The 8,996-nt window shown below is 44.4% G+C and overlaps 1 long non-coding RNA gene across 1 annotated transcript; it reads right to left on the bottom strand.

The window, feature by feature from the left end:
• Window positions 1-3,314: 3,314 nt before the first annotated feature.
• On the bottom strand, window positions 3,315-4,852 carry LOC116373906 (uncharacterized). The gene is made up of 2 exons (XR_004209616.1): window positions 4,720-4,852; window positions 3,315-4,562 (listed from the first exon to the last, which is right to left on the bottom strand). It is a non-coding gene; the product is annotated as an uncharacterized LOC116373906 (long non-coding RNA).
• Window positions 4,853-8,996: the final 4,144 nt, after the last annotated feature.

Genomic DNA, 8,996 nt, shown 5'->3' with positions numbered 1-8,996 from the left:
GATGGCCGGGCAGTGATAGTGGTTCCTCTCCATCGCTTGTTATGTTGACTTCATCATGTCCATTTGGTGATGTTTTTTTCACTATTGAATCATATTGCAAATGCACGTGCATTTGCAATATGTTTCAATGGGCATTTACCATCACGAATTTGGCATGCTCAAAAATCCTGCAGGAATGAGAAATTGACTGGCCCGTTGAACTCGGGATGGCTGGGCAGTTATTCTGGTTCCTCTCCATCGCTTGTTAGGGTTGATTTCAGAATGTCACTTTGGTGATGGTACCTCACTGTTTAAACATATTGCAAATGGACAATAGTCACCAGCAAGATATCCTTCTGACACCAAACTGATACAAACTGACACCAAACCCACTTTTTCCAACTCGTTTAGTAGCCAACTATCACATACTACATTGCTGGCCCAAAATTCCCAACGCTTTCTGTTCAAAACATAATAAAAATGTAAAACACGTAGTTATGTTCTAGCTGCGGGTCCAGTTCGGACATTATGTGTAGGCCTAGCTGAGGCGACCCCGAATCACAAGTTTCGGCTCAATAGGTCATTTGGTGCCCGAGCAAGGCCCTAATTGGTGCTGAAAATCCACTTTTTTCCATGCCTTGCTACGGGGTCCTTGAATGAGCTATCGGACAGAAACATTGGGGTCCGTCTCTATGGGCCGAGCCGGTTTCAATGCACCTAGTCTTGCGTCTCTGAGACTTTTCTAAATGTCGTCATTTCCGTAATGGTCAAAATGAATTGAAGTCATTGCAAATGTACGAGGCTGTTTCTCGGTCCGAGAACCTTCTAGAGCCACCTAACTCACCACGCACTATCAACCTGAGGTCTAGAACAGGTTCTAAAGTTTCAGAACTCTAGGTCTGACAGTTCTTTTTTAGCTCGAACAAAGGTAACTATTGCAGGCACTGTCTGTCTCTACGCACCCCAATGGGTCCCTCCTGCCAAGCTGTGTGTGTGTGTGATTGAATTTTCTTTGAAATTTTATCGGAGTCATGACTGATTTACAGTTCATGGGGGTTGCCTTTGAAAAGGTTTGAAAAGGTCTGACCATTTTAACCCTTCAAAACAGCCACTATGACACCGTTTAAGGCACTTCCGGTTGGCACAGGAAGCTATAAATAAACTCATATCCTGATTGGGGTATGCCTTTACAGAATCCTGAGATTTAAGTCTTTACGTTAAGAACTGAGTTATTTACGGAGGGTTTAGTGAGTGTGTGTTATTTCAGAAAATCATAGAAAATCACAGAAATCTCGCAGAGCTCCGCAGCACACTTTAAAAAGATTAGTATGAACACCCTGCAACTGGATCTGTAACTGTTTTTTTTTAAACGATTTTTTAACATCACCAATTTGACATTGTGCGATCTCTCTTAAGGAAATCCCCAAGCCACTTTGTACTGCCTCTCCTGAAAGGTGGAGATCCCTCGCGACTTGACAACTATCGACCCATATCAAAATTGTCAGTATTGTCAAAGGTACTGGAGTCCTTAGGTAGTTGGAAGCTAAAGACCTACTTCCAAGAAAACAACATCTTAAATGGAATGCAATCCGGTTTTAGGTCTGGCCACAGCAACATTGAAGGTTTTAAATGACATCCACTGTGCTCTTGATAAGAAGTTACATTGTGTGTCTGCTTTTATTGATTTGTCGAAGGCTTTTGACACCGTGGACCATGCTGTGTTAGTGCAAAGGTTAAATTGTTGTGGAATTATTGGTCATGCTCTAGATTGGTTTACAAATTACCTATCAAATCGTACACAATGTGTAATGGTGGATGGTTGTAAATCCATAGAGTCCATAGAGGTGTGCTCAGGTGTTCCGCAAGGTTCTATTTTGGGCCCACTGTTGTTCATTTTGTATATCAACAACATTGGGTATCTTATTGAAATAGCGGATGTTCATTTTTAAGCAGATGATACTGTTCTTTATTGAAGTGGTAGTAGTTTATCTTTAGCTTTTGAAAATGCCCAAAGAGCATTTAACATCATACAACAGAATCTGTATGATTTAAAGCTGATTCTAAATTTGGGTAAAACAAAATGCATGGTATTTTCAAATGCCAGACATGTTACAAATCATGTAATTGATACATTGGCTGGACATACTATATGTCATGTTCTGACCTTTATTTCCTGTGTTTTGTATTTAGTTAGTATGGTCAGGGCGTGAGTTGGGTGGGCAGTCTATGTTTGATTTTCTATGATTTGGGGTCTTCTATGTTTCAGCCTAGTATGGTTCTCAATCAGAGGCAGGTGTCATTAGTTGTCTCTGATTGAGAATCATACTTAGGTAGCCTGGGTGTCACTGTGTGTTTGTGGGTGATTGTTCCTGTCTCTGTGTGTTGCACCAGATAGGGCTGTTGAGGGTTTCACACGTTTCTTGTTTTGTTGTATCAGTTGTTCATGCGTAAGTTTACTTATTAAAAGAACCATGGACACTTACCACGCCGCATATTGGTCCTCTGATCCTTTTCGCCTCTCCTCTTCGGAAGAAGAGGAGGAAATCCCTTACACTATAGTACAAGTTAAAGTGTACAAATATTTGGGTGTGTGGGTTGATGATAAGCTGAGCTTCACTGTGCATGTAGAGAACTTGATAAGGAAGCTCAAACAGAAAATAGGATTTTATTACCGGCATAAGACTTGCTTTTCTTTTGAGTCCAGGAAGGAGCTGGGACGATGTACATTACTGTCGGTTTTAGATTTTAGTGATGTTATATCAGGTTCATTACAAATCAGAAATGTCTAACACATCATTGTGATCTCTACAGCGCTGTTGGCTGGTCGTCATTGACCTTGCGTCGGATTAAACACTGGTATACACTGATTTATAAGGCCATATTGGGTAAAATGCCATTTTATCTCTGTTCTTTTTTAGTCAGGTCAGTAAATAAAAATCAATTACGGTCCCATTCTGATTTGCTTCTAACAGTACCAAAAATTAGAACAGGTCATGGTAGAAATAGTTTTAATTACTTAGCACCGTGGTCCTGGAATTCTCTCCTGAACATTTTAAAATGTGATGATCTAGTTTCGTTGGTGGAGTTTAAACACTTGATCGATGTATATATCATAGAAGAGTGTAATTGTTTTTAGGCCAGCTGTTTTTAGTCAAGAAGCTTGTGTTTTTAATGTAATATGTCATTGTTATACTGTATGTGTGTTTATAGTTTTGTTTAATGTTGTGTTAGTGTATGTAAGTGGTTTTGTCTGAAACGTTTTCCCCATGCTGCTATTGGTGTCAGATCCCCCCCAATGAGATGTGGGTGTGGAATCAGGCGCAGGAGAAACAAGCTCCGAAGGAAAAGGGCGTTTTATTAAACAAGCTCAAAATAACAGGTCACCGGACTACAACAGTAGCCACAAAACCCCACTCAGACACAGTCCAGGGAAAAACCACCTGTTAAAAATGAACTAAAGAAAATCCAACCCAAAACTAACTGACAGTCAAACGAAAACAATCCCGCATAAAAACCCAAAGAGAATGTCGAGATAAATACCCCCCCTAATTAACCAAAATGAAACCAGGTGAAACACAAAACAGACATAACCAAATGAAAAGGAAAAAGGATCGGTGGCAGCTAGTAGACCGTCAACGACGACCGCCGAGCGCCACCCGAACAGGGATAGGAAACACCTTCGGTGGATGTCGTGAGAATTGGACCAGGTCTCTCTTGGAAAAGAGATATTATCTCAATGAGAAAAAACCTGTATAAATAAAGGTAAAATAGAAAAAAATGTAAAAAATAAATAATAGTGAAAATAAAATAAACAGCGGCCATCCATTTTCTGTGGGATTATTTAAGGTACTCTTTGAAGAGGTAGGGTTTCAGATGTTTTTGGAAGATGGGCAGGGACTCTGCTGTCCTAGCTTCAGGGGGAAGCTGGTAACACCATTGGGGTGCAAGGACAGAGAAGAGCTTAGACTGGGCTGAGCGGGAGACAAGAGACCAGAGGTGGTAGAATGGAGTGCTCGGGATGGGGTGTAGGGTTTGAGCATAGCCTGAAGGTAGGGAGGGGCAGTTCCTCTTGCTGCTCCGTAGTAAAGTACCATGGTCTTGTAGTGGATGAGAGCCTTGACTGGAAACCAGTGAAGTGTGCGGGGTTGAACACCAGGCAGGCTGCAACATTCTGTATAAATTGCAGGGGTTTGATGGCACAAGCGGGGAGCCCAGCCAACAGCGAGTTGCAGTACTCCAGATGGGAGATGACAAGTGCCTGGATTAGGAATTCCTGTGTGAGGTAGGGTCCTTCTCTACGGATGTTGTAGAGCATGAACCTGCAGGAGCGAGTCACTGCTTTGATGTTCCAGAGAACTACAGGGTGTTGTCCAGGGTCACGCCAAGGTTCTTTGCACTCTGGGAGGGGGACACTGTGGAGTTGTCAAGGTCATGGAGTGGGCAGGCCTTCTCCGGGAGGAAGAGCAGCTCCGTCTTGACGAGGTTGAGCTTGAGGTGGTGGGCCGATATCCAAACTGAGATGCCTGCCAGCCATGCAGAGATGCATGTGGCCACATGATTGTCAGAAGGGCTGCAAACAAGGGCTGCAAACAAGGGATGGGGAGCATTTGTTAAACCTACAGGGAGAGGAGCGAACAGGTATAGAAAACACATACATAGTTGCCAAAGCTACAAAAGAGCAAAATGAGATTATCTGTAAATAACTAGGTAAGACTCTCAAATGAGAGAGTGTTGTGGAACCTTCTTCTCTTTCCTTCCTCGAAAAACTCGGCAGAATAACTCAGCATAACCGTCGTAGTTTTGGCGACGGTCTTAGTTTTGCGACGAGACTGCAGCTTACATGGCTGCCGCTGAGAAAACAGGGGAGACTGAAGTACTAACACTAATTACCTTGCAGAGGTGAAGAGCACACCTCCCAGTACTAATTGCTGATTGCCTAGGAGAGGAGAAACTACTCCCCCTCCAATACAGCCACTGATTACCAAAACAACAGTCAAAAATTGCCCTACCCCTTGATCCTGGTTGATGTGTCAACAATCATCTGCAAGTTATGAGCAGTCAGCAGTTCACACACCAAGTAAGCCACTGGGAAGAAATGCAGTACTTAAAGTAGATGGCCCTAGCTAGAAAAAAGACAGTATTAGACAACAACAGATTGAGATAATACATTTTACTTATCACTCAAGGAGTCCTCTAGCTATAGACTCAAGCACATAACATATCATACAAAATGTCATTCGTAACACATCATACGAATTGTAATTCAATAAAATATCATACAAAATAGACGATGGACAACCACAAATTACTAAAACCATACCAAACGTACCATATCGTACTAATTTGAGTGACCCGGATTTTAATTGATTATGTGACGTTTATGCAAGTTGCAGCAAAGACTCATCAACTCTGTCTATGACTGTTATGCACTGAAGATGCAATTCAAATCATCCTGTTATTATTACTCATCATATAATGTGTGTCTCTTGCTCTTATTCTCCCCCAGCACACTCTGATCAGCCGTGTGTGTGTGTGTGTGTGACTCTTGTCTTTTCTTCACGCAAACTGTCCAGGGGCATCTTTTGTCCACTCATCTCCTTGTACAATCAGGTACCATTATGTAATCTCCTTGTCCTGTCAGGGTTCATTATGTCTGTTGGCAGTGAAAGGCGCTGAGTGACGATAAGTTCATCTCAGTGCACAGTGACACAGTGTCTGATCCCCAGGGAACAGTATTCAGTCTTTATATCAGAGATCAGCTCATCGTCAACGCTTGAGGTCCACCCTGCCCTGTGCCATGACAAACACACACATATACGCCACGTACGTACACAGTACATATGTGACTGGTTACAGGATCCTAGACGTTTGACGCAAGTTCCTACTTTACAGGAGGGCCATTTGATTACTATAATATTTTCTTAAGAAATGCCTTCTGGAATATGTAAACTTTCATTTGCCTTAATTACAAACTCATATGTGCTCTATAAATATGAATAAACCATTTAAATGATGAGCCTATTTTAGCCACGGAGAAAGCAATGAGCTACAGTATATAGGGAGAAAGACAGGATCCTTCCAGGCAAGCCATGACACGCTGAGATATGGAGGGGCTGGACATGATGAGAGATGAGTTCTGATTGGTCTGCTATGTCACAGGCTTCCGTCTATAACAGAATGGGGGCTTCCCTGGTCAAGAAGGTATAAGGTTCCACATATTTCTTTGAAATATATTGCTATGGACAACTGCAAAAGTGTTGCTACAGCTCTCAACAACATTGGTTCCCTGAATTTAGCTGCCGCTATCGACAAATCTCAGTGGCAAAAAGTTGTGAGAGACTACGTTTGGGAGGACAATGCCATTCTTATGTAATAAGGCACAAGAGGCACAAGAGGCATCTACTTCCGGCGCCGACAGAGATGGCCGCCTCGCTTCGCGTTCCTAGGAAACTATGCAGTTTTTTGTTTTTTTACGTGTTATTTCTTACATTAGTACCCCAGGTCATCTTAGGTTTCATTACATACAGTCGAGAAGAACTACTGAATATAAGATCAGCGTCAACTCACCATCAGTACGGCCAAGAATATGATTTTCACGAAGCGGATCCTGTGTTCTGCCTTTCAACCAGGACAACGGAATGGATCCCAGCCGGCGACCAAAAAAAAACGACTCCGTAAAAGAGGGAAACGAGGCGGTCTTCTGGTCAGACTCCGGAGACGGGCACATCGTGCACCACTCCCTAGCATTCTTCTCGCCAATGTCCAGTCTCTTGACAACAAGGTTGATGAAATCCGAGCAAGGGTAGCATTCCAGAGGGACATCAGAGACTGTAACGTTCTTTGCTTCACGGAAACATGGCTCACTGGAGAGACGCTATCGGAGGCGGTGCAGCCAGCGGGTTTCTCCACGCATCGGGCCGACAGAAACAAACATCTTTCTGATAAGAAGAGGTGCGGGGGCGTATGCCTTATGACTAATGAGACGTGGTGTGATCACAGAAATATACAGGAAGTCAAATCCTTCTGTTCACCTGATTTAGAATTCCTCACAATCAAATGTCGACCGCATTATCTACCAAGAGAATTCTCTTCGATTATAATCACAGCCGTATATATTCCCCCCCAAGCAGACACATCGATGGCTCTGAACGAACTTTATTTGACTCTTTGCAAACTGGAATCTATACATCCTGAGGCTGCATTCATTGTAGCTGGGGATTTTAACAAGGCTAATCTGAAAACAAGACTCCCTAAATTGTATCAGCATATCGATTGCGCAACTAGGGCTGAAAAAACCTTGGATCATTGTTACTCTAACTTCCGCGACGCATATAAGGCCCTGCCCCGCCCTCCTTTCGGAAAAGCTGACCACGACTCCATTTTGCTGATCCCTGCCTACAGACAGAAACTAAAACAAGAAGCTCCCACGCTGAGGTCTGTCCAACGCTGGTCCGACCAAGCTGATTCCACACTCCAAGACTGCTTCCATCACGTGGACTGGGATATGTTTCGTATTGCGTCAGATAACAACATTGACGAATACGCTGATTCGGTGTGCGAGTTCATTAGAACGTGCGTTGAAGATGTCGTTCCCATAGCAACGATTAAAACATTCCCTAACCAGAAACCGTGGATTGATAGCAGCATGAAACTGAAAGCGCGAACCACTGCTTTTAATCAGGGCAAGGTGACTGGTAACATGACCGAATACAAACAGTGCAGCTATTCCCTCCGCAAGGCTATCAAACAAGCTAAGCGTCAGTATAGAGACAAAGTAGAATCTCAATTCAACGGCTCAGACGCAAGAGGTATGTGGCAGGGTCTACAGTCAATCACGGACTACAAGAAGAAAACCAGCCCAGTCACGGACCAGGATGTCTTGCTCCCAGGCAGACTAAATAACTTTTTTTGCCCGCTTTGAGGACAATACAGTGCCACTGACACGGCCTGCAACGAAAACATGCGGACTCTCCTTCACTGCAGCCGAGGTGAGTAAAACATTTAAACGTGTTAACCCTCGCAAGGCTGCAGGCCCAGACGGCATCCCCAGCCGCGCCCTCAGAGCATGCGCAGACCAGCTGGCCAGTGTGTTCACGGACATATTCAATCAATCCCTATACCAGTCTGCTGTTCCAACATGCTTCAAGAGGGCCACCATTGTTCCTGTTCCCAAGAAAGCTAAGGTAACTGAGCTAAACGACTACCGCCCTGTAGCACTCACTTCCGTCATCATGAAGTGCTTTGAGAGACTAGTCAAGGACCATATCACCTCCACCCTACCTGACACCCTAGACCCACTCCAATTTGCTTATCGCCCAAATAGGTCCACAGACGATGCAATCTCAACCACACTGCACACTGCCCTAACCCATCTGGACAAGAGGAATACCTATGTGAGAATGCTGTTCATCGACTACAGCTCGGCATTCAACACCATAGTACCCTCCAAGCTCGTCATCAAGCTCGAGACCCTGGGTCTCAACCCCGCCCTGTGCAGCTGGGTACTGGACTTCCTGACGGGCCGCCCCCAGGTGGTGAGGGTAGGCAACAACATCTCCACCCCGCTGATCCTCAACACTGGGGCCCCACAAGGGTGCGTTCTGAGCCCTCTCCTGTACTCCCTGTTCACCCATGACTGCAGGGCCACGCACGCCTCCAACTCAATCATCAAGTTTGCGGACGACACAACAGTGGTAAGCTTGATTACCAACAACGACGAGACGGCCTACAGGGAGGAGGTGAGGGCCCTCGGAGTGTGGTGTCAGGAAAATAACTTCACACTCAACGTCAACAAAACTAAGGAGATGATTGTGGACTTCAGGAAACAGCAGAGGGAACACCCCCCTATCCACATCGATGGAACAGTAGTGGAGTTTTAAGTTCCTCGGCATACACATCACAGACAAACTGAATTGGTCCACTCACACAGACAGCATCGTGAAGAAGGCGCAGCAGCGCCTCTTCAACCTCAGGAGGCTGAAGAAATTCGGCTTGTCACCAAAAGCACTCACAAACTT

Source organism: Oncorhynchus kisutch, linkage group LG4, assembly GCF_002021735.2.
Source record: "Oncorhynchus kisutch isolate 150728-3 linkage group LG4, Okis_V2, whole genome shotgun sequence".
NCBI lineage: Eukaryota > Metazoa > Chordata > Actinopteri > Salmoniformes > Salmonidae > Oncorhynchus > Oncorhynchus kisutch.
Note: the sequence above shows the minus strand (reverse complement) of the source record. Positions and strands in the feature narration are given on the sequence as shown.